Source organism: Manis pentadactyla, chromosome 4 (genome assembly GCF_030020395.1).
Source record: "Manis pentadactyla isolate mManPen7 chromosome 4, mManPen7.hap1, whole genome shotgun sequence".
Lineage (NCBI taxonomy): Eukaryota > Metazoa > Chordata > Mammalia > Pholidota > Manidae > Manis > Manis pentadactyla.
In genome coordinates, this window is record NC_080022.1 from 40,484,650 (window position 1) to 40,508,331 (window position 23,682).

Sequence of the window (23,682 nt, forward strand, 5' to 3'; positions counted from 1 at the left end):
AGAAGGGCCTGGAACCAAGATTACTTTATCTGGCAAGATTATCATTTAAATTTGAAGGAGGGATTAAACAACTTGCAGATAAGCAAAAGATGAGAGAATTTACCTCCCACAAACCATCTCTACAGTGTATTTTGGAGGAACTGATATAGATGGAAGTGATCCCTAAGTTTAATAGCGGTCACCAGAGGAAATAAAACCACAGTAAAGAAAGTAGAACAGCTAATTACTAAGTAAATGCAAAATTAAATTAACTATCCCCAAAGTCAATCAAGGGATAGACAAAGAATACAGAATATGACACCTAATATATAAAGAATGGAGGAGAAAGAAAAAGGAGGAGAAAAAGAAAAGAACCTTTAGATTGTGTTTGTAACAGCATCTTAAGTGAGTTAAGTTAGGCACTCAGATAGTAAGGAAATTAACCTTGAACCTTTGGTAACCACGAATCTAAAGCCTGCAATGGCAATTAAGCATATACCTGTCGATAATCACCCTAAATGTAAATGGTTTGAATGCACCAATCTAAAGACATAGAGTCACTGAATGGATAAATAAAACAAGACCCATCTATATGCTGCCTGCAAGAGACTCATTTTATACCCAAAGACATACACAGAAGAAAAGTGAAGGAATGGAAAAAGATATTTCATGCAACTAACAGAGAGAAAAAAGCAGGAGTTGCAGTACTTGTATCAGACAAAATAGACTTCAAAACACTGAAAGTAACAAGACAAAGAAGGACATTACATAATGATAAAGGGGTCAATCCAAGAAGAAGATATAACCATTAAAAATATATATGCTCCCAACACAGGAGCACCCACACATGTGAAACAAATACTAACAGAATTAAAAGGGGAAATAGAATGCAATGAATTCATTCTAGGAGACTTCAACACTCCACTCACTCTGAAGAACAGATCAACCAGACAGAAGATAAGTAAGAAGACACAGGCACTGAACAATACATTAGAACAGATGGACCTAACAGACACCTACAGAACTCCACACCCAAAAGCAACAGAATACACATTCTTCTCAAGTGCACATGGAACATTTTCAAGAATAGATCATATACTAGGCCATAAAAAGAGCCTCAGTAAAATCAAAAATACTGAAATTGTGCCAACCAGTTTCTCAGATCACAAAGCTATGAAACTAGAAATAAATTACGCAAAGAAAATGAAAAATCCCACAAACACATAGAGGCATGTTTGCTCCTAAATAACCAATGGATCAATGACCAAATAAAAACGGAGATCAAGCAATATATGGAGACAAATGACAACAATAATTCAACACCGCAAAATTTGTGGGACGCAGCCAAGGCTGTGATAAGAGAAAAGTATATTGCAGTACAGGCCTACCTCAAGAAAGAAGAACAACTGCATATAAGCAGTCTAAACTCACAATTTATGAAACTACAAAAAGAACAACAAATGAGGCCCAAAGTCAGTAGAAGGCAGGACATAATAAAGATTAGAGCAGAAATAAATAAAATTGAGAGGAATAAAACAATAGAAAGAATGAATGAAAGCAAGAGGTGCTTCTTCGAGAAAATAAACAAAATAAATAAACCCCTAGCCAGACTTATCAAGAAAAAAAGAGAGTCTACACACATAAACAGAGTCAGAAATGAGAAAGAAAATATCACTACAGACACCACAGAAATACAAAGAATTATTGGAGAATACTATGAAAAATTATATGCTAACACTGGATAACCTAGAAGAAATGGACAACTTTCTAGAAAAATACAACCTTCCAAGGCTGACCAAGGAAGAAACAGAAAATTGAAACAGACCAATTACCAGCAATGAAATTGAACTGGTAATCAAAAACCTCCCTGAGAACAAAACTCCTGGACCAGATGGCTTCACTACTGAATTTTATCAAACATTTAGTGAAGATCTAATACCCATTCTCCTTAAAAATTTCCAAAAAATAGAAGAGGAGTGAATACTTCCAAACTCATTCTATGAGGCCAGCATCACTCTAATACCAAAACCAGGCAAAGACAACACAAAAAAGAAAATTACAGACCAATATTCCTGATGAGCATAGATGCAAAAATACTCAACAAAATATCAGCAAACCGAGTTCAAAAATATATCAAAAAGATCATCCATCATGATCAAGTTGGATTTATGCCAGGGATGCAAGGATGGTACAACATTCGAAAATCCACGAACATCAACCACCACATCAACAAAAAGGACAAAAACCACATGAATATCTCCATAGATGCTGAAAAAGGATTTGACAAAATTCAACATCCATTCATGATAAAAACTCTCAACAAAATGGGTATAAAGGACAAGTACATCAACATAATAAAGGCCATATATGACAAACCCACAGTCAACATTATACTTAACAGCAAGAAGCTGAAAGCTTTTCCTTTAAGATCAGGAACCAAGGATGCCCACTCTCCCCACTTTTATTCAACATAGTACTGGAGGTCCTAGCCATGGCAATCAGACAACTCAAAGAAATAAAAGGCATCCAGATTGGAAAGGAAGAACTTAAACTGTCCCTGTTTGCAGAAGACATGATATTGTATATAAAACACCCTAAAGAATCCACTCCAAAACTACTAGACCTAATATCTGAATTCAGCAAAGTTGCAGGATACAAAATTAATACACAGAAATCTCTGGCATTCCTATACACTAACAATGAACCAGCAGAGAGAGAAATCAGGAAAACAATTCCATTCACAATTGCATCAAAAAGAATAAAATACCTAGGAATAAACCTAACCAAGGAAGTGAAAGACCTATACTCTGAAAACCACAAGACACTCATGAGAGAAATTAAAGAAGATAACAATAAATGGAAACACATGCCATGCTCATGGATAGGAAGAATTAATATTGTCAAAATGGCCATCCTGCCTAAAGCAATCTATAGATTCAATTGAATTCCTATCAAAATACCAACAGCATTCTTCAATGAACTAGAGAAAATCATTCTAAAATTCATATGGAACCACAGAAGACCTCGAGTTGCCAAAGCAATCCTGAGAAGGAAGAATAAAGTGAGGGGAATTACACTCCCCAACTTCAAGCTCTACTACAAAGCCACAGTAATCAAGACAATTTGGTACTGGCACAAGAACAGACCCATAGACCAATGGAACAGACTAGAGAGCCCTGATATGAACCCAACCATATATGGTCAATTAATATATGATAAAGGAGCCAAGGACATACAATGGGGAAATGACGGCCTCTTCAACAGCTGGTGTTGGCAAAACTGGACAGCTACATGCAAGAGAATGACACTGGATTATTGTTTAACCCCACACAAAAAAGTAAACTCAAAATGGATTAAAGACTTGAACGCAAATCATGAAACCATAAAAGTCTTAGAAGACAACAACGGCAAACATCTCCTGAAATAAGCATGAGCAACTTCTTTCTGAACCCGTCTCCTCGAGAAAGGGAAACAAAAGCAAAAATGAACTCATGGGACTACCTCAAACTAAAAAGTTTTTGTACAGCAAAGGACATCATCAACAAAACAAAAAGGCATCTTACAGTATGGGAGAATATATTTGTAAATGACATATCCGACAAGGGGTTAACATCCAAAATATATAAAGAACTTACACACCTCCGCACCCAAAAAGCAAATAACCCAATTAACAAATGGGCAGAGGATATGAAGAGATGGTTCTCCAAAGAAGAAATTCAGATGGCCAACAGACACATGAAAAGATGCTCCACATCACTAATCATCAGGGAAATGCAATTAAAACACAATGAGATATCACCTCACACCAGTAAGGATGACCAGCATTGAAAAGACTAAGAACAACAAATGTTGGTGAGGATGCGGAGAAAGGGGAACCCTCCTACCCTGCTGGTGGAAATGTAAGCTAGTTCAACCATTGTGGAAAGCAATATGGAGGTTCCTTAAAAAACTAAAAATAGAAGTACCATTTCACCTGGGAATCCCACTCCTGGGAATATACCCAAAGAATACAACTTCTCAGATTCAAAAAGACATATGCACCCCTATGTTCATCGCAGCACTTTTTACAATAGCCAAGATATGGAAGAAACCTAAGTGTCTATCTGTAGATGAATGGATAAAGAAGAGTGGTACATATATACAACGGAATACTATTCAGCCATAAGAAAGAAACAAATCCTACCATTTGCAACAATATGGATGGAGCTGGAGGACATTACGCTCAGTGAAATAAGCCAGGCAGAAAAAGACAAATGCCAAATGATTTCCCTCATTTGTGGAGTATAACAATGAGGCAAAACTGAAGGAACAAAATGGCAGCAGACTCAGAGACTCCAAGAAGGAACTAGTGGTTACCAAAGGGGAGGGGTTGTGGGAGGGTGGGTGGGGAGGGAGGGAGAAGGGGACTGAGGGGTATTATGTTTAGTACACATGGTGTGGGGGATCATGGGAGAACAGTGTATCACAGAGAAGGGACACAGTGGATCTCTGGCAACTTGCTGCACTGATGGACAGTGACTGCATTGAGGTATGAGTGGGGATTTGATAATATGAGTGAATATAGTAACCACATTGTTTTTTCATGTGAAACCTTCGTAAGAGTGTATATCAATCATACCTTTATAAAAAATTTAAAAAAAATAATAATAATTTATAAGAGAATCTTTTGGGGGAGAGACTTAAGTCAAATTATTAACAGCACTCATTCATAACAGATAGCTAGTCTATATATTTTTAAATTTTATAAAATGAACCCATTTGACTTTTATTACTATAAAATGCAATAACTTTAAAATATATAATTGCATTTGAAATACATTTTCAATCTAAAATATAAAACTAGCAACTAGATTCTTCTGCCATTTTTAATTTCAATTTGGGGGGATATTTAAAAGTTTTAAAAATTTATGTTAACTCAGGACAGCATAAGCTATACTGCAGTAACAAATACCCCAATTCTGGTAGTTTAACAAATCAAAAAGTTTCTCACTCTCATGCAAAATTTGTTGAAATTATGGGTAATTCTCCAGGATCTATGACTTCAATGTAGTGACTCAGTGATTCAGGCTACTCCAATATTGTAGCTCTATCATATGAATACACCTTCCATTTATGACTACAGCTTAGGAGAAGAGAAGAATGGAGGAAGAAGAGAAAAAAGGGAGGGATGGTTTCTATCTAACTTCAAAGGGGCTAGAAAAATCAACTTTTCAATTTTCACAGGAAGGAGAAACATGAAAAGGGATTTGAAGAAATGTACTGTAGTGTTCATAGGATTACTGCAGCCCAGGATAAGGAGGTCAATGTTGCAAAAAAAACAAAACCTTATTTATTCTCATTCTTCCACACATTTTCTATGATCTGGTGGCACTTTAGAATCTGTAGTTTCCTAAGTTACTCTCTTTCAACCCACAGTGTCTTTGCACCTGATATTACCTCTGTCTCAGTAACTTCTTTGTTTTCCTTCATGAGTCAAATGTCACCTCTTTTATGAAATCTTTCCTGACTCTCCTTTTATCTCCTTCCTCCTGCATCCCTCTACAAAAATTACAGGATGAATAAATAGGTGTATTCAGCAACTTGTGTAAGTCTCTATTACCCAGCCTGTCATATTGTAGTGCAGATACTGAGGTATATATCTGCCTTCCAAATATATTGCGAGCTCCTGAAGAGCAAAGACTGTCCAGTCCATCTTTCTTGAAACCTCCCCCAATACAGTGTTGGAGTTCATTAAACGTTTGTTGAACAAATGAATGAAAACTATCAAAAGAAAACAAAGTCTCCACCAGTTAGAGTTACCTCGAATTGCCAGCACTTTCCTGTAGTGGGTTGAATAGGATGCCAATAAAACTCATGTTAAGGTATAACCTAAAAATGTGACCTTGTTTGGAAATAGTCTTTATGGATGTGAGTAAGGTAAGGATTCAGATGAGATAATACTGGAATAGGGTGAGCCCTAAATTCAAAAACAATATCCTTATCAAAGAAAAAAATAGGACACATAGAAAAAAAGGCCATTTGAAGCTGGAGGCAGAGAATGGAGTTAGGGTGCCATAAGCCAAAGAACAACAGAAGCCATCAGAAACTGGAACAGGCAAAAAAGGATTCTCCACTAAGCCCTTCAGAAGGCATATGACCCTGCCAAAATATTGATTTTGTATTTCTGGCCTTCAAACTTGTAAGAGAGTAAATTTCTCTTGTTTTAAGATGCCAAGTTTACAGTAATTTGTTACAGCAACCCCAGGAAACAAATATACTTGCTATGAGAAACATGAATGTACAGTGTGGTAGGGAAAACATAAAGGATGTAATGCGGAAAACCAATACACTCCCTCTCAACATATTTCAAATCCAGTGTAACCATTATTAAGAGCTTTTAGAGTAGTAGAGACGTTAACACCACCTGCCTCGATGGTTGTTACCATTGTCCCATACTGGCACAGAATCCAGCAGTAGTGACAGGATCAAAGTGATCGTTCATGGCACTTTTCAGACTTAGTATGAATTTTATACCAGAATTTTTTGGATTTCTTGACTGTCTGGAGAAATAAGTGCCAGTAGCATCCTTACAGTAAAGAAATTTTCTAAAGCTCCCAGCTGACAAGTATGAGAGCTCAACAAATGTTAAATTTAAGAGTGCAAATGCAAAAATACTAGCAAGAGACCTTCTCCACAGTGCATATCCCAGTGACGAAACTCTCAAAACCAAAAACTTCAGTCTTTGAATATAATGAACATGTTCAAATAGTGGGGGTTTTTTTATTAGAGTTTTCCAATCTTTTTTCCTGTTTTTGCTGCTTCTGAATGATAACCCTCTCTCTCTGTTTTTAGGGAGCTTTCCCTCAAGTGGGAAAATAAGGTATTTTCTGTGTAAATCTGGAATGACTACATATCTGGTAATGAAGTTCCATTTCTTACTCTCTTTTGAAGCTAAGGCAGAAATTAGAGACAATTCAAGGTGTTTACAGGCATACTTTGGAAATACTGGGGATTCAGTCCCAGACCACCACAATGAGTATCACAGTGAGTCAAATGAATTTTCTGGTTTCCCAGTGCATATAAAATTGTTTATATTCTACTATAGTCTATTAAGTGTGCAATAAATAGTAATATGTCTAAAAAAAACAGTGCACATACCTTGATTTAAAAAATATGTTACTGCTAAAAAGTGTTAACTAACATCTGAGCTTTGAGTGAGTTACAATCTTTTTGCTGGTGGAGGGTCTTGCCTTGATGTTAATGGCTGCTGACTGATCAGGGTGGTGGTTGCTCAAATTTGCTACAGCTGTGGCAATTTCTTAACCTAAGACAACAGGGAAGTTTGCCACATCTATTGACTTTTCCTTTCATGAACAATTTCTCTACAGCATGTAATGCTATCTGATAGAATTTTACCCACAATAGACCTTCTTTCAAAATTGAGGTCCATCTTCTTAAACCTGTCACTGCTTAATCAACTAAGTTTATGTAATTTTCTAAATCCCTTGCTGTCATCTCAATCTTCACAGCATCTTCACAAAGAAAATATTCTATTTCAAGAAACCACTTTCTTTGGTCATCCCATAAGAAGCATCCTCATTCATTAAAGTTTTATCATGAGATTGCAGCAACTCAGTCATATCTTGAGGCTCCACTTCTAATTCTAGTTCTCTTGCTATTTCCACATGTGCACTTACTTCCCCCACTCAAATCCATGAGGGTTGAAATAAACTTATTCCAAACTCCAGTTAATGCTGATATTTTCACCTCTTCCCATGAATCACAAATGTTCTACATGGCATCTAGAATGGTAAATCCTTTTCATAAGGTTTTCAATGTACTCTGTCCCTTCCATCAGATGAATCACTATCCATGGCAGCTATAGCCTTAGGAAATGTCTTTCTTAAATAATAAGACTTGTAAGTCAAAAAATGCCTTCTTGATCTATGGGCTTCAGAATGAATACTGTCTTAGCAAACATGAAAACAATATTAATCTCATTATACATCTCCATTAGAGCTCTTGGGCGACTAGGTGCATTGTCAGTGAGCAGTAATATTTTGAAAGGAATTTTTCTTATAAGCAGTAGATCTCAACAGCAGGCTTAAAGTACTCAGTAAGCCACGCTGCAAACAAATGTGCTGTCATCCAGGCTTTGTTGTTCAATTGGTAGAGCACAAGCAGAGTAGATTAAGCATTATTCTGAAGGGCCCTAGGATTTTCAGAATGGTATATGAGCAGTGGCTTCCACCTAAGTCATCAGCTGCATTAGCTCCTAAGAAGAGAGTAAGCTTGTCCTTAAGCTTTGAAACAAAGCACTGACTTCTCTCTAGCTGTGAAAGTCCCAGATGGCATCTTCTTCCAACAGAAGGCTGTGTTGCACACCTTGAAAATCTGTCGTTTATTGTAGCTACATCCCTTAATTATTATAGCTATATCTTCTGGATAACTTACTGCAGCTTCTACATAAGCACATGGTGCTTCACCTTGGAGTTTGATGTTACGGAGCCACTTCGTTCCTTAAGCCTCATGAACCAACCTCTGCTAGCTTCGAACTTTTATTTTGCCGTTTCCTCACTTTTCTCAGCCTTTATAGCAGAGAGTTAGGGCCTTGCTTTGGATTAGGCTTTGGCGTAAGGGAATGTTGTAGCTGGTTTGATCGTCTATCCAGACCACTAAAGCTTTCTCCATGTCAGCAACAAGGCTGTTTTGCTTTCTTATCATTCATGTGTTCACTGGTGAAGCACTTACAATTTCCTTCAAGAATCCTTTGCATTCACAACTTGGCTAACAGTCTGGTGCAAGAGGCCTAGTTTTTGTCCTATCTCAACTTTCTCCATGTCTTCCTCACTAGGCTTAATCACTTCTACCTTTTGATTTAAAGTGACAGAGTGCAACTCTTCTTTCACTTAAACACTTAGAGAACACCGTAGGGTTATTGCTAATAGGCTTAATTTCAATACTGCTGTGTCTCAGGGAATGGGGAGGCCTGAGGAGAGAGAGGGATGGGAAGAACAGCCAGTTGCTGGGGCAGTCAGAACACTCACAACAATTATCAATTAAGTTCAACATCTTACATGGGTATGGTTCATGGCACTCCAAAACAACTCCAATAGTGATTTCAAAGATCACTGATCACAGGTCACCATAACAAATTTTGTAATAATGAAAAAGTTTGAAATATTGCAATAATTTCCAAAGTATGACACTGAGACATGAACTGAGCAAATGCTGTTAGAAAAATAGCACTAACAGACTTGTTAGATACAAGGTTACCATAAACCTTCAATTTGTAAAAAATGCATCTGTGGAGGGCAATGAAGTGAAGTGCAATAAAATGACGTATGCCTTTATTCCCCTAGTTTCATTTCTATTGAAATAGAAATCTAGGTTTCTACAAACTTCAATACAGGTTTTGAATCCTGTAATCCATTTGGTGGGGGAGAGGGAGTTGGACAGAAGACACCTGACTTTACTCTCCCCTTACCATTTCAAATTGTAAAGCTTCTCTCATGATTACTTCTTCTTTCCCAACTACTGATCCTATTCCAGATACTCATCAAACCACATTATTCTCTTAACTGGTTTCTCTGCATCTATCCAATCTATTCACTTCCAAATCCATCATAGATATTCTGTCAAAGTGGAATCTTATAATACCACTGTCATTGTGTCACATTTCTGCTCAAAAACCTCCTGGATGGAATCATAACATCACAATCACAAGGAAAGATGGGGGAGGGGAGTCAGAAAATATTTAATTCAACCTGTCAGTAACTGGATGAGGTAACTGAGGCCTAGAAAATTACCTGACTCACCTACAAGAGTATACTAAATAAGGGGCAGATCCCAAACTAGAAATTAGGTTCCCCAATTACCATTCAGTACTGAGGATGAATAAAACAAATAAGTATTAAAGTCGCAAAATGTCTGTGAAAAACCAGTATACACCAGGTCCCCTAAGGAAAAGTATTTTCGTAGTATTATGATTAGATGGAGGTCCATTAACACTTATGGAGCACCCCATATGTGTGAGCTATGTCCCTCAATGAGTTCAGAGTTGTAGAGAAAAAGGTATAAAAAAAACAGATAAAATGTAGTTCTATGATAGAAATATGCATAGAGCAAAGAAAAAACACTTAGCTCAACCAGTTGAAGGTGTTAGGAAGACTTTAGAATCCTGCACAATAAGTGCAACATATAACATGGTAAAGAGTTAAAGAACTAGGGTAATAGCAAATATGAAGGCATGCAGTCATGACAGATGGTAGCAGCTGCAATTTATTTTTTCAGCATGGCTGGTGAGTAGGGTAGATGTGAGGAAGCATGTAAAGTTGAGGAAAGAGAAGTAGATAGGTACTATATCATATGATGTAATTAGTTTGCTATTTTATCCTATCAATGAAAAGAAGTGGTAAGACCAGATTTGCTTTTTAGAAAGATCATTCTGGCAACAGCATGGAAGCTGAACTAAAAGAAATTAGGTTGACAGCAGAAAGACTGCTTAAGTAGGATCTTTCAGTAATCCAAACTGAGACATGCATTGGTAGTGTCATAACAAGTAAGAGAAATTTGCTTAGGAACATTGGATAGAATGAAGTCTTTAGAAATTGTAAGATCTCAGTTCATTCCTTATAAGCTCTGTAACTTAGGTCAAACCACTTAACTTCATTGAGCCTATTTCCTAATCTCTACTATGGAACTGTAAAAATAGAGATACCATCAACACAGTGGTTGCTGGGAGGGTTTAATATGATTTATGGAAATCAGCAAACACATAGAATAATTATTGAATAGGTACATGGAAAATATTAGTTCTCTTTTCCCATTTCTTCTTCCCATGGAGCCAATTAGATAAGAAGATGGAAACTATAGAATGATATCCAGGTGCCTGACCGGTCCATCTGGGTAGATCAAAGCACTGTTAAACTAAAAACAGAATATAAAGAGAGAAGAAGAAGACGACTGGCACACTGCATTTAAGATACCTGTTGGACATTCAGGTGGAAATGTTTATTTGAGTGATTAGACAGAGAGAGGACTCCGCTTAGGAGAGAAATCTGAACATGAAGGTGGTTGGCTATAACCTTAGGTATACTTCTTTAAACCTCACACTGCTCATCTGTAAAATGAAGAAAACACCACCTATCTTACCTATTTCAAAAATGGGAATAGTGTGTATATAATCCTTTACATATATTCTTTAAACTGTAAAACATACTAAATCATGGAATAGCATTATTAAAATGCAGGAAATCAATTAATAAATAAATACTGAGCATATAATATTAAATAACCTCTTGCAAAACACATGATCAAAGACAAAAAATCAAACCAAAATAAAGTGGCACCATCCTAAATTCAAATTTTACTCTTTGTGGAGATTTGGTCTCCCAAGATTTTTGTTTTGGTAAGTTCAAGCTAGAGAAAAGATGAAAGAACAGTACAATGAACACCAATACACCTTTCACATAATTCAATAATTATTAACACTTTGCCAAATTTATTTTCATGTTCTCTGGCCTTATACACACATTATTTTATTTTTGAAACATTTAAAAGTAACCTGTAGACATTATGAAACTTTACATCAGTATTTAAACTTAAGAACAGGGGCATTCTCCTATATAACCACAATATCATTATGACATTCAAAAAGTTTAAAAGTTGACACTATATTGCATCTAAGATAGAGTGCATATTCAAATTTCTCCAACTATCTCAATTGGCCCTTTACAAATATGTGTTGTTTTTGTTGTTCTTGTTTTGGCTCTAGATCCATTTAAGGGTCATGCATTGATTACATTTAGCTGTCTTGTCTCCTGTCTCCTTTAATCTAGAATAGTTCCCCCACCTTTTTTTTTTTTGCTTTTACTTGTCACTAACAATTTTAAACCAGGTATTTTATACAGTAATTCACCATTTGAATTTGTCTGATTGTTTCTTCATGATTAGATTCATTTAAACATTTTTGGCAAGAACACTACATAGGTGATGTTCTTCTTTATGAAGCTTGTAACATCTTACATGCATTGACTTTAATTTGAAATCTTTGTTATCTACAAAAGAGGTAAAAGGCTAATCAAATGATTTTCATTATGTAAGGTCAAAGACAACAATTGACATAATTCTATGATCTAACCATAACCATAACAATTGTGTCAAACACATAACCAACCCAGAAACTCAATTCAGTCATCAGTTTTATGAAAATAGTAGAATATATTGGGAAAAGGAAAACTCTTTTATACTATGTGCCCTTTAAGACCACAAAGTGCTTCTCACCTCCCTCCACCAAAATCAAATCATAAGGCATGCTCAACTTCATAAATTTCCTTTGGTGTACTAGACAGGATGGTTTCAGACTAAACCACCTGGGCTAAAGCCTGCAGAAGCCATAAGGCGGTAGATGCTTCTTTAAAAAAAAAAAGTGAAGAATCTATAACTGATATTCAACAATTGGTACCTTTCAAAGATCTGAATTGTTAAGAAAGTTTTAATCCGAGAAATCCAGGTAACCACAGAAAACTATACAGTAAATGTATACATTGGTATGTATAAGGTACTAACTAGAAAAAACAGTATTCTGGAATCTCTCTGGAAAATATCTGTGACAACAAACTGCTATCAAAGATGCTACTAGTTTTTGTAAATATAAATATCACAAAATCATGGTTTTCTCTCAGAGTGACATATGCACAGGATTTTGTTTTACTTTGAAAAATTTCTTAAATGTGATAACTAGAAACATGTACATCACTATTATTTTTAGATTTAACAATAACTCTTTTTATCATTTTAACAATGAAAGTATCCAACCAGATTGAAATTTATAACTCAAACCAATCTCTGGGAGAGAAAAGTTGGAATCTAAAGATTTTTCAGTACTCACTACCAGGGTATAACACTGAAAAAAGTGATTATTATTAAACTACTAGGGGGAGAATATTCAACCTAGTTGTGCTATCACAAGCACTCCTAAGACCTCAGTTACTGTTTTCTTGATGTATTCAGAGCACAAAAAACTCTCTATTGCAAGAAGTAGAGAAGTTTTTCTGATAAAAATAATATACACTTATTAGCCTGCCACTTGCTTAATGACTGCACATTTCTTGTTGGCACCATGTAGAAAAACAGAAGAAAAGGAGTTCATTTCTGTAGTAACTAAATTTATATTATTTTTATAAATAATAGTAAAAAAAATCAAGCTGTTGCCTACTCATGAAATACATTTGCTTATACTAGTTTATAATGGTGATATCAATACCAAGCAAATGGCCACAGCAGGATGGCAGGCCACGCAAACTCCAAGTTCACATACTTCCAAACACTCAAAATGCACATTTTTTGGTACGCAAGGAAGTCCAGCACTTACAGTCTTGAGTCTTATTTCATATTTATAAATTACTGTATCTCCAGGTGTTATATTCAACCAGAATTTCATAAGACCATGACCATTGTTGGCCTGACAACAGAAAAAGATGTAAGCAAATACAAGTAATGGAGAAATGAACTTAAATATTGTTGATCAGATTTTGTTTGGTAAATCTAACATCTTAGGCTTTCACAGGAAAGGAGAATGTGGTGTCCAAAGGAAGCTCATGATCTGTCAGATCCTTCTAACAACTATTTCCAGATGACTATGAACCTGTTTACCTCTCAATACTAGAAGATAATTTGGCAAAACTAGTAATTTAAAAAAGAAAGTGAAAAAAATCTGAACATGTCCTGCTGAAAATAATCACATTACAAATCAGATTCTACTATAGCCACCCCAAGATATACAAAAAGGGAAAAAAGCAAAAAATTAAAACAAAGGCTTATCCAAATTAATCAACTTCTAGAAATAAAATGCCTAAATCCTGATTCCATATACTACAACACTATGAACAAACCCATTCCTCAAAGCCATAGTAAAACATTTCTGTAAGTTTAAGTTTTAATTTTCAGTAGGGCAATAAGGTAATTTACTGAGGAAGGAATAATCTTTTTCAAAAGTGGGGCTGGAACAACTGGACACCATTTGACCGAAAAAATAAAATAAAAAGAGCTTCAAATCTAAACTCACACCATACTTCACAATCATCTCAAAATGGATATATACCTTAACACAAAAGCTAAAACTATAAAACTTCTAGGGAAAAACAGAAAAGAAAATCTTTGTGACCATGTATAAGGCAAGGACTTCCTAGATAGGACAAAAAAGCATGAACACTAAAAAAAATTCATAAATTGAACATCAAAATTAAATCCCTCTGTTTTTCAAAAGACATCATTAAGAAAATGAAATGGGGATGGTAGTACAGCATGGAGAATATAGTCAGTGATTTTGTAACATCTTTCTCTGCTGATAAATAGTAACTGCACTAGAGTAGGCAAGGCTTTAATAATATGGGGAACTGCTGAACCACTGTGTTGCACATTTGAAACCAGTATCAGATTGTACATTAACAATACTTCAATTAAAAAAATGAAATGTAAGCCATATATTGGAAGAAAATACTTACAACACATATATCTGACAAAGGACTAGTGTCTTTATAAAAAATGTCCATAACTCAGTAAAATAAGAAGATAAACAATCTAAATGTAATGCACAAAAGATCTGACTAGGTACTTTACCAAAAAGTATAAATCAATGGCCTATAAACACATAAGGAAGATTCACAAGAACTCTTGTGATAATGGAAACGATCTATATATTGATAGAGGTTATTACTTACACAGATGTATAGAATTGTTAAAATTCATCTAATTGCATATTTAAGATCTACGCATTTCACTTCATAAAAATGACACCTAAAAAAATACTCCATACCGCCTAGTGTTAGCAAAGATAAACTTTGTTACTTATAACTTAGTATATTTCACAAATGCAATGAGACAATTCACATCAAATTTAACTGAACATTTTCACTTCTAGGAATATATCACAAGGAAATTGTCAAACAAGTAATATAAGTATATTTGCTGCACCACTGTTTTGTTTATAATAAATAGAGAAAAACTGAGAACTTAAATATGTATCAATAGGAAATGAATTAAGTAAGTCGTGGGGCATCTTACAATGGAATACTGCTTAGTCAATAAAAAATTACAATGGGTTATTAACATAAGATTGGTACTGACACTACATATTACTGAAACTGAAAGTCCCTATGGACCCAGCCCTTAGTACGTGGTACTTTAACAAATATAGCTAACAGTGAATATGAAGTATGAGTGTGGTAACAGTAACCTCACATTCCCAACTGCAGCATTAACCTGGCTCAAAGATCTGGGGCAGTAATGGCTCTACTGAAGCAATGAGTAAGATCTAAAAGAGTTTCAGCAACAAAACAGGACAGTAAATGAAAAAGACCCATGCTGATAGACTACTCCTAAATCTCTTTGAAGATGCAAATAAAATTTTTGTCTTTAACTTTTATGGTACTTTTTCCCATCCATAGGTTTCAAAAAATTCTAAGAAATGTGTTACGCAAAATAGGTTTTTAAAAAATGATACAATTTTATGTATGCTTATACATAAGCATAGGAGAAGACGACTAAAAGGAACTATACCAAAATATCAAACAAAAGCTGTAGTTTCAGATTATAAGTGCCTTTCTACTTTGTTGCTTTTATATAGTTCGCAATTTTTCCAATTATATCTATTATCCATGTATTAAAACACAAATAATATATTTTTAAATATAATTAATAGTAGTAAATTCAGAAAAAGGCTAAACTTAGTTATATTTTTCATTTGCTTCTTTGCCTTTAAGGTTTTAATAAAAAGGAATATAAGGTAAGAACTCTAGGCCTTTGACTAGCAAACAGAAAAAAGAAAAAAAGATATGACATTACTAAAAAAGCAACATTTTGAATTAACCAATCAATTAATATGACAGGAGACAGAAATACTGAGAGAATGAAAAGCCAGACAGTAAAAGATTTTTAAAAACAACTTATTACAGTAAAAAGAAAAACCCACATATGAGGTATAAAATTTTAAGGAGCTAAGTCAGAAGCATGGCTTGAGTAAATTAATGCTTTCAAAACTTCACCTTCACCATTGATTTCTATTTCCTTTCCATCAAACCTTCATACCAGTTGCTAAGCAATATCTGGTTAAGTGCTGGACCATTATACTTTCTGACTAACTAGGAATGCTGGATCATTACATTTCCAGACTAAGAGATTTGGACTCTGTTATACTTCCTGACTGACTAGGAATGCAAGGGCCTCATTGTACTCTCTAACTTACTTTGAATTCTGGACTTCATTTCACTCACTTATCAAAAATGTAAGATCCTGTTTTACTTTGTCTAAATATATTGAGTCTTGTCACTCACAATAGGAGTGCTGGGTACAGATACACTAACTGTACTGAGCCTCATTACACTTACTAAGAGTATTTAACCCTTTCACATTGACTGACTAGAACCAATACTTTCATTCTGATTTTGAGCTCCTAGATCAATGTAGTTCAAATGGTGAAAATGAAGTAGATACAAAATGAACTAAGAGTCTGGGTAATGATTTCTTCAGAATAGTAATGAGTTCTTCCATTAAATTCCTTCATTGACAGTTATTATATAGCTGTCACTTGAGGTCTAATGCAAGAGAACACTATTTTGTAATCTAAATAATTTTTAAGTATGTATTTCAGTGTTTCATGCATTAATGAGAAAATCATTTTTGGGTGATAAGTTACCAAGTGTAAATGCTACTGATACAAACAAAATTCTTATCCGGAGTCCTACAGAATCAGATCCCTATCTCTTGTTCTGACTTTCGTTAGCATTCTTTCTCCTTTGTTCACTATACTCTTGCCACGATCTCTTCTTTAAACACACATTGGGTCACACCTGAGGGCCTTTGCATTTGTTCTTCCCTATGTCTCCAAAATGTTTTCTTTTTTTCTCAGATCATTACAAAGCTGGTGATCTTCACATACCTCATTCTCAGGTATCAGAGAAAATGCTACCCCACAAAATAACTTTACCTGAATCCACGATATATAACAACCCTCTCTATATCTTTAATCCTGTCTTGTTTTCTTCATGGTACTTATCATTTTCTAAAATTATATTGTGTATTTGTAAGTTTACTTGCAGATAATCTGGTTCCCAACCCACCCAAAACTACAAGTTCCAATAACCTTAGACCTTGTTTATCTTGTTAACTGCTATATTCCCAGTATCTAGAAAAATGGTGGAGCATAGTACAGATTCAATACAATATTTGAATTAATAGGTGAAGGACATAAACACATTTTGGAATTATATATTAGCTTTATAGAGTATCATGACAGATGGTGGGAAGAGAGATGTTACCAAGGCCAACTATCTCTGTCTAAATCCAAAACCACGGTAGGTATTCAGAAGCATGGGGGCCAGCAGTGTGGGCTGAGAACACCCAATGGAGTTCTGCACATTATGGGCCCAGAACATGGTCCCACTGCAAATTAGCAGTCTCGGCCTAGTGATAATCTTTTCATGACCTTCCCAACATGGAAATGAGTGTCCAAAGATTCCCTGTCTACCAACCAGTACCCTGAATCCCTCTGTAAGCCCCTGTACATATAGCCTGCCTGTGGCCAGAGGGTTCACACCACACTGCAACTCCTGAAAGTCCCCCATCCTCCACATGCTGCCTGCCTGTACCCAGAGAATCCTTAACTCCATGAAAGCCCACTATGCATCATTGACAATACTGATTTGCTACCCCATCTGAAAACTAGAGGGTGCTAATACTTGTCCAGTGACTATAAACCATTTCTGGCATAGCCAAATATTAACTTTCTATTCAGTGGGCTCAATTAGTTTTTCAATGAAGTATAAATAAATCCCTTCTACATTTGTCCTTCCTTTAGTACTCTACCTCAGCCCTACAATATAGAGTTTCCTTATAACTTCTGCTTACTCATTTATCACAGTCATTATGTTAAACTTCATCTGTTTAACCTACTCTGTAGTTTTCTATATCTCAATTGAACCCAGCCTATTACACCATCCAAACAATACTAAACATCAAGATAAAGCTGAGCAAAAATCATGCCCTCATCATGACTTGTAGAATACTGAAACTTCAAAATAACTATGAATAAAGAAAAAAAAATTATCAAATCCCAGAACATGATCCCTCAAATTCCTAGTCCCTCCCCTCTACCATAAAGACAGACCCAGACACATCGAGAAAAGTCCCGGAAGCTAAAGAAGATTAAAAATGCTCTAAAACTATCTGAGAACTAAGTCCTATCTGTCTGAAAGCCCTAAAAGTGTATGAACATATCAGAGCAAAGATTACAGGGAAAGGACTTCAAAAAAAGCACAACTTAATGGGGCAGGCATGACTTAAAGGGACAGTTTAAGAAGCGTAACTTCTGCAGAGAAAAAACAGCAAATAGAAAATGAGAAACTCCCTTTGGTAATTAAGTAGTGTAGGGGAAAAGAAGTAAACGGGAAAATTTAGGGTCTCATAAGACAAGAGAACCATAAAAATCAAATCATTCATTACTCCTTACCACCCCTCAACTCACCGCGCCACACACACCAAAACCAACCAACCAAAAATCCAGCTCAAGTTATTTGAACTTTGCTGAACTGACAGAAGAGGGCGCCATTAAATAAAAATCTTGTACATCACTCCATTATCATAAAAATGAACATACACAGACAAATCAACAAATATATAAGAGCTATTGCAAAAAAAGTCAGAAAATGAAATTTCATGCACTGTCTACTGAAGGAAATTTCCTCCTTAAAAAAACATAAAGCAGAAACAAAATATAAATCAATATTCTAAACAGTATATGTAAATATTTAGGTAAGCATTTATGAGTATGAAAAACCACTTTGAATTCTAAAATTCAGAAACTGTGAACATCAGGAAGAGAAAAAAAGCAAGAAGAAATGAAAGAAAGTTAACGATATTCAGGAAAAAAAAGAGAAAGAAAAAATTCTCTCAGAAATGAAAAATAAAACACAAGGTACCCAAGGGAAAACAGGGTCAACAAAATTTAGTGAGGGGTACTGAAGAAAGGCAGGAGAACAATCAAGAGAATGAAAATAACATGATGGAAAAAAGTGAAGAAATCAGAGAGAAAGAAGTGAAAGTGGAAGAGAGACAAATAATATTCATACTGTCAGTCAGTCTCTGAAAAAGGAAAACACAACAATGGAACAAAATTAAAATTTAAAACTACAATCTAAGAAAGCTTTCCAGAAATACAAAAAGACAAATCTATATATTGAATAGCTCACTGGATGCCTGGAGAAAATTAATAAAGAATAAACAACTTGGAGACATACTCTACTAAAACTACTACATTTCAAATATAAAGACAAAATTCTCAAGGCCTCCAGGCAAAGATCAGTAACTTAAAAAGGCAAAAGAATAAGACTAGCATCAGAGTTTCCAAACCAATATATAAAGAAAAGCAATAATGAAGCAGTATAAAATTTAATTAAAGAAAGTATGAATCAAAGGTTTTATATATTGCCACACTATCTTTGAAGTATCAAGATGACAGAAGTTTTCAACATATAAGAACTTAGGGAATTCTGTACCAATCAGCCCTTCTTAAGAAATCTACTAGAGGAAGAGTTTCATCCAACGAACTGATGACTAAGAAAACTTGAGAAAAAGGACTGATAATGAGTACTTTAAAAAATGTATTAATATACACCTCTACAAACAAAGGGGGCACAGGGTAAAAGAATAATGGGCAAATTTAAATGTTAAGAAAAAATATAAATAATGCAACTTTTTGTAAGAAGGAAGAGGGAAAGAGGGAAATAGAATAAGCATATTGAGTGCTTCAGGGCAAAGATAAGCTTAAAGAATACTTAAAAACTGATAAATCACACAGTAAAAAGTTAAAAAGAAAACATGAGACCAAGAATGTTTAAAGAAGTTTAAAAGTAACCACAAGAATATAAGCCTTCTTAAATACAAGAAAAATAATAAATGTAAATAAAAGCAAAGAAAATATATCTCACAGAAAGCATAGCAAGCACAAGCACACATAAATTTAAATAATGACAGCAATGAAACCAAACACATCAATCATATTAGTGACTATGAATGGATTTAGCTATTAAAAAAACACTTTCAATTTAGCTCTTGAAACAACACTCATTTATACGCTATATACAAGAGATACACAACCTCTCTTGGCTTGCACCTAGTTGGCAGCAACATGTTGAAATGCACTAAGAAGGTCAGAATTGTCAGTAAATATGGGAACCATTATGGTGCCTCCCTCAGGAAAATGGTAAAGAAAATTGAAATAAACCAACACACCAAGTACACTTGCTCCTTTTGTGGCAAAACCAATATAGACAAGCTGTCAGGATCTGGCACTGTGGTTCCTACATGAAAACAGTAGCTGATGGTGCCTGAACCTACACCACCACTTCTGTCACAGTAAAGTTGGCCATCAGAAGACTGAAGAATTGAAAGACCAGTAGAAGCACCACAATTTGAAGCATTGCTAGACAAAAACAAATGGGTTAATTTATGTAATGAGAGAGAGAGAGAGAGAGAGAGAGAGAAATATGCCTAAGACAAAGTAGTTCAAAATGACTAAAATAAAAATATCAAACTAATGGAAACAAAAAAGACTGCAGTTAGCCATCTCATATTAGACAAAGTAGAATTCAAGCCCAAAGCATTACATGTGCCAAGGTCTCTTTTCAATGCAAAAAGCCACAGTTCACCATGAAGTTATTACTCATGAATATGAATGCATGAATCAACTCAGAAACCAACTTCATGAAGAAAAAACTACAGCAGATTTAGAGACACAGAAACACTAAAAATAGGAAACTTAAATACACCACTGTCAATACACAAGGTCTTCTAAGACCTTATGGATATATGTTAAACTCTACATTCTGATAACAGAAAACACACCTTCTCTCAAAAGCCAATGACACATACACAAAAATCAATCAAATGTTAGGTCACAAAGAAATAATTTCCACAAAGTAGAAATGTTACAAATAATACCTTGAATACAAAATAAAGGAGTGAGAAGTTACTAACAAAAACAAGAAAACAAAGAGGACCTCACATTTGGAAATTTTAAAACCATCTACCAAACATTTATTAGGAAAGGAAGAAATACAAACTGAAATTACAGTGCTTTTTCAAAGTAGTAACAATGGAGCATTAAAGAACTGGAAAGAGTGCTACTTCTAACCTTATAATGGAGACAGAAATAGCAAGTTCATGACTTTTCTGGAACAGATTGGAATGCTTAGATCACAGCACAAACTACTGACCCAAAATCTAACATAGGTGCATGCAGACAGACAAGATAAAAGCACCAGCTTACTAGGGTGATTGACAAATTGCTGGAGACTAACAATACACTGGTGAGAAAGTTAAGGCAAATACAGTGGGGGTGCAAGTTCTTGCAGACTTTTTCTCCATGAACACTACACCACGTGCTCACATAAGAAAAACAACAAGAACATGGTAGAGTACTGAGAAATGTCTACTAACGTGGAAAAGAAAGGGAGAAGAGCAGCAGGCACTGTGGGAAGAACACATAACTTTGCCAGGACTCTTCCATCAACCTCATGAAACAAAAGCCTTAATCTGAGGGGGAAAAGGCAACAAACATTGTCATCTTAGGGTGATAAGTCACCCATTAGGTAACCAGAAGAAGAGAAAGGTGGAAAAAAGTCCTCTACCCTGGAAGAGGGTCAGGCAAACATGCTGGGCCCAGAATTATAACTGGAGAGAGACAAGAGGTTTCAAAGGGCCACAAACCCAAGACCCAGAGACCCAATGACTGCAAAAAGACTGAAACAGTATCAGAACAGAGAATGCCTGCCAGTCCCCATAGCCATTCTACCTAGCAGAGTAACTTGCAAGAGACAGACCTGCTCTAAAGCATGGCTCAAAGGGAAAACCAAAAGCTGAAGGTAGAACAATCATTAAAAGAAAAAGAAAAAACAAAAACAATAAAACCTCTAGCAAACAAGTCAACATCCTAAACATAAGGACACAAGGTATCAGAATAATTTAAAGGCTTTGGTGTATTATGCAAAGTCATAAGAGAAATAAATCTCAAACCGAACCCAACACAAAATTAATCAACTCAAATACCTGCACCGAATGAAGTGTTAGCATAAAGAAAGGCATGCCCATTTCCAGGCATTAAAATTATGTACCTTACTCTCTACTATGCTACATGCACAGCTTTCAACAAAAAACTGCAAAGCATACCAAAAGTCATCGAAAGCACATTTCCAAGTGACAAGAAATCATCAGAAACAGACTCAGGTAGGATACAGATGGTAAAACTGATAGGGAATTTTTAAATGATTTTGACTAATGTGTTAAAGGTTATAATGGAAAAAAATGGACAATGTACAGGACCAGATAAGTAAATTCAGCATTAAGATGGAAATTATGCTAGAAATAAAATATACAGTAACAGAGATAAACAATGTCTTCCACAGGCTTATCAAGAGAGAATTGATACCACCAAGGATAGAATCAGTGAACTTGAGGATACGTCCATAAGGATTACTCAAACTGAAACACAGGAAAAAAAGAAGGGGAAAAACAGAACAAAGTATCCAAAAGCTGTACTAATAGTTTGTAAATCAAACTATTTAATACATGCATAGCCAGAAACACAGAACAGAAAGAAAGAAAAGAGCAGAAAGAAAGTAATAACCAAGAATTTTTGAAACCAACTAAAGAGAGTTGTTGGTTGCAAAACATTGTGAATATACTAACTGCCACTGAACTATATGCTTTAAGATGTTTAACTGTGTTATATGAATTTAGTCTCAATAAAAAAGAAAAAACAATCTTCAAAACCACGGATCCAACAATACTAAACATGGCTACAAAAGCTACACACACATACACACACACACACACACACACACACACACACAATTAGGCAGATCATATTCAAACTGCTGAAAAACAAACACAAAGAGAAAATCTTAAAGGTGGCCAGAGGAGAGGAAAAAGACATTACATACAGAAAAACAAATCTAAGGATGGTAACAGACTTCTCTCCAGAAACTATGAAAGCTAGAAAATAGCAATGACATCTTTAAAGTGTTGGAGGGGGAAAAAAAAAAGCTGTCAACCCAGAAATCCATACATACAAAAGTATCTTTCAAAAATAAAGAAAGAAATAATTCATCAGACAAAAAATTGTGAGAATTTATTGCCAGCAAATGTACTCTGTAATAAATATTAAAAGAAATAGTGCAGGCAGAAGGAATGATACCAGACAAAAACGTATATCTACACAAAGAAATGAAACAAGCAAAAAAACAATAAAAACCAAGAAAGAAATTAAACATATGAAAGTAAAATAGTAATTTTCTCTTCACATTTCGTACTCTAAAAACAACCGACTAACTGAAGCAAAAATAGAAGCAACACATGGTGACTACAGCATATGCAGAACTAAAATACATAATAATAGTGTAAAAAAATGGGAGAGGAGAATTGAAAATACAGTACTATAAGGTCTTCACACTACACATGAGGAATATATTATTACTTAAATGTAGATTCTGATTGTTTAAAGATGGTATTGTAAGGGTTATGGCAACTAAAAAATAATTTTATGAGGCACAAGGACAAATCAATAGGAGATAAAATTAGTAGACAAATGTTTAATGAGAAACAGGATATTTGTATAGTCTCAACTTATCTCCCCATGAAGATATTTACTAATTAAAAAGGGAAAAATAG

The 23,682-nt window shown here is 35.0% G+C and overlaps 1 protein-coding gene and 1 pseudogene across 2 annotated transcripts in view; one reads left to right on the plus strand and one right to left on the minus strand.

Moving 5' to 3' along the window:
• FAF1 (Fas associated factor 1) overlaps positions 1-23,682 on the minus strand; it is a 559,668-nt gene that overhangs the window by 431,047 nt on the left and 104,939 nt on the right. The window lies entirely within an intron of this gene.
• Positions 18,935-23,396, plus strand: LOC130683347 (60S ribosomal protein L37a-like; annotated as a pseudogene).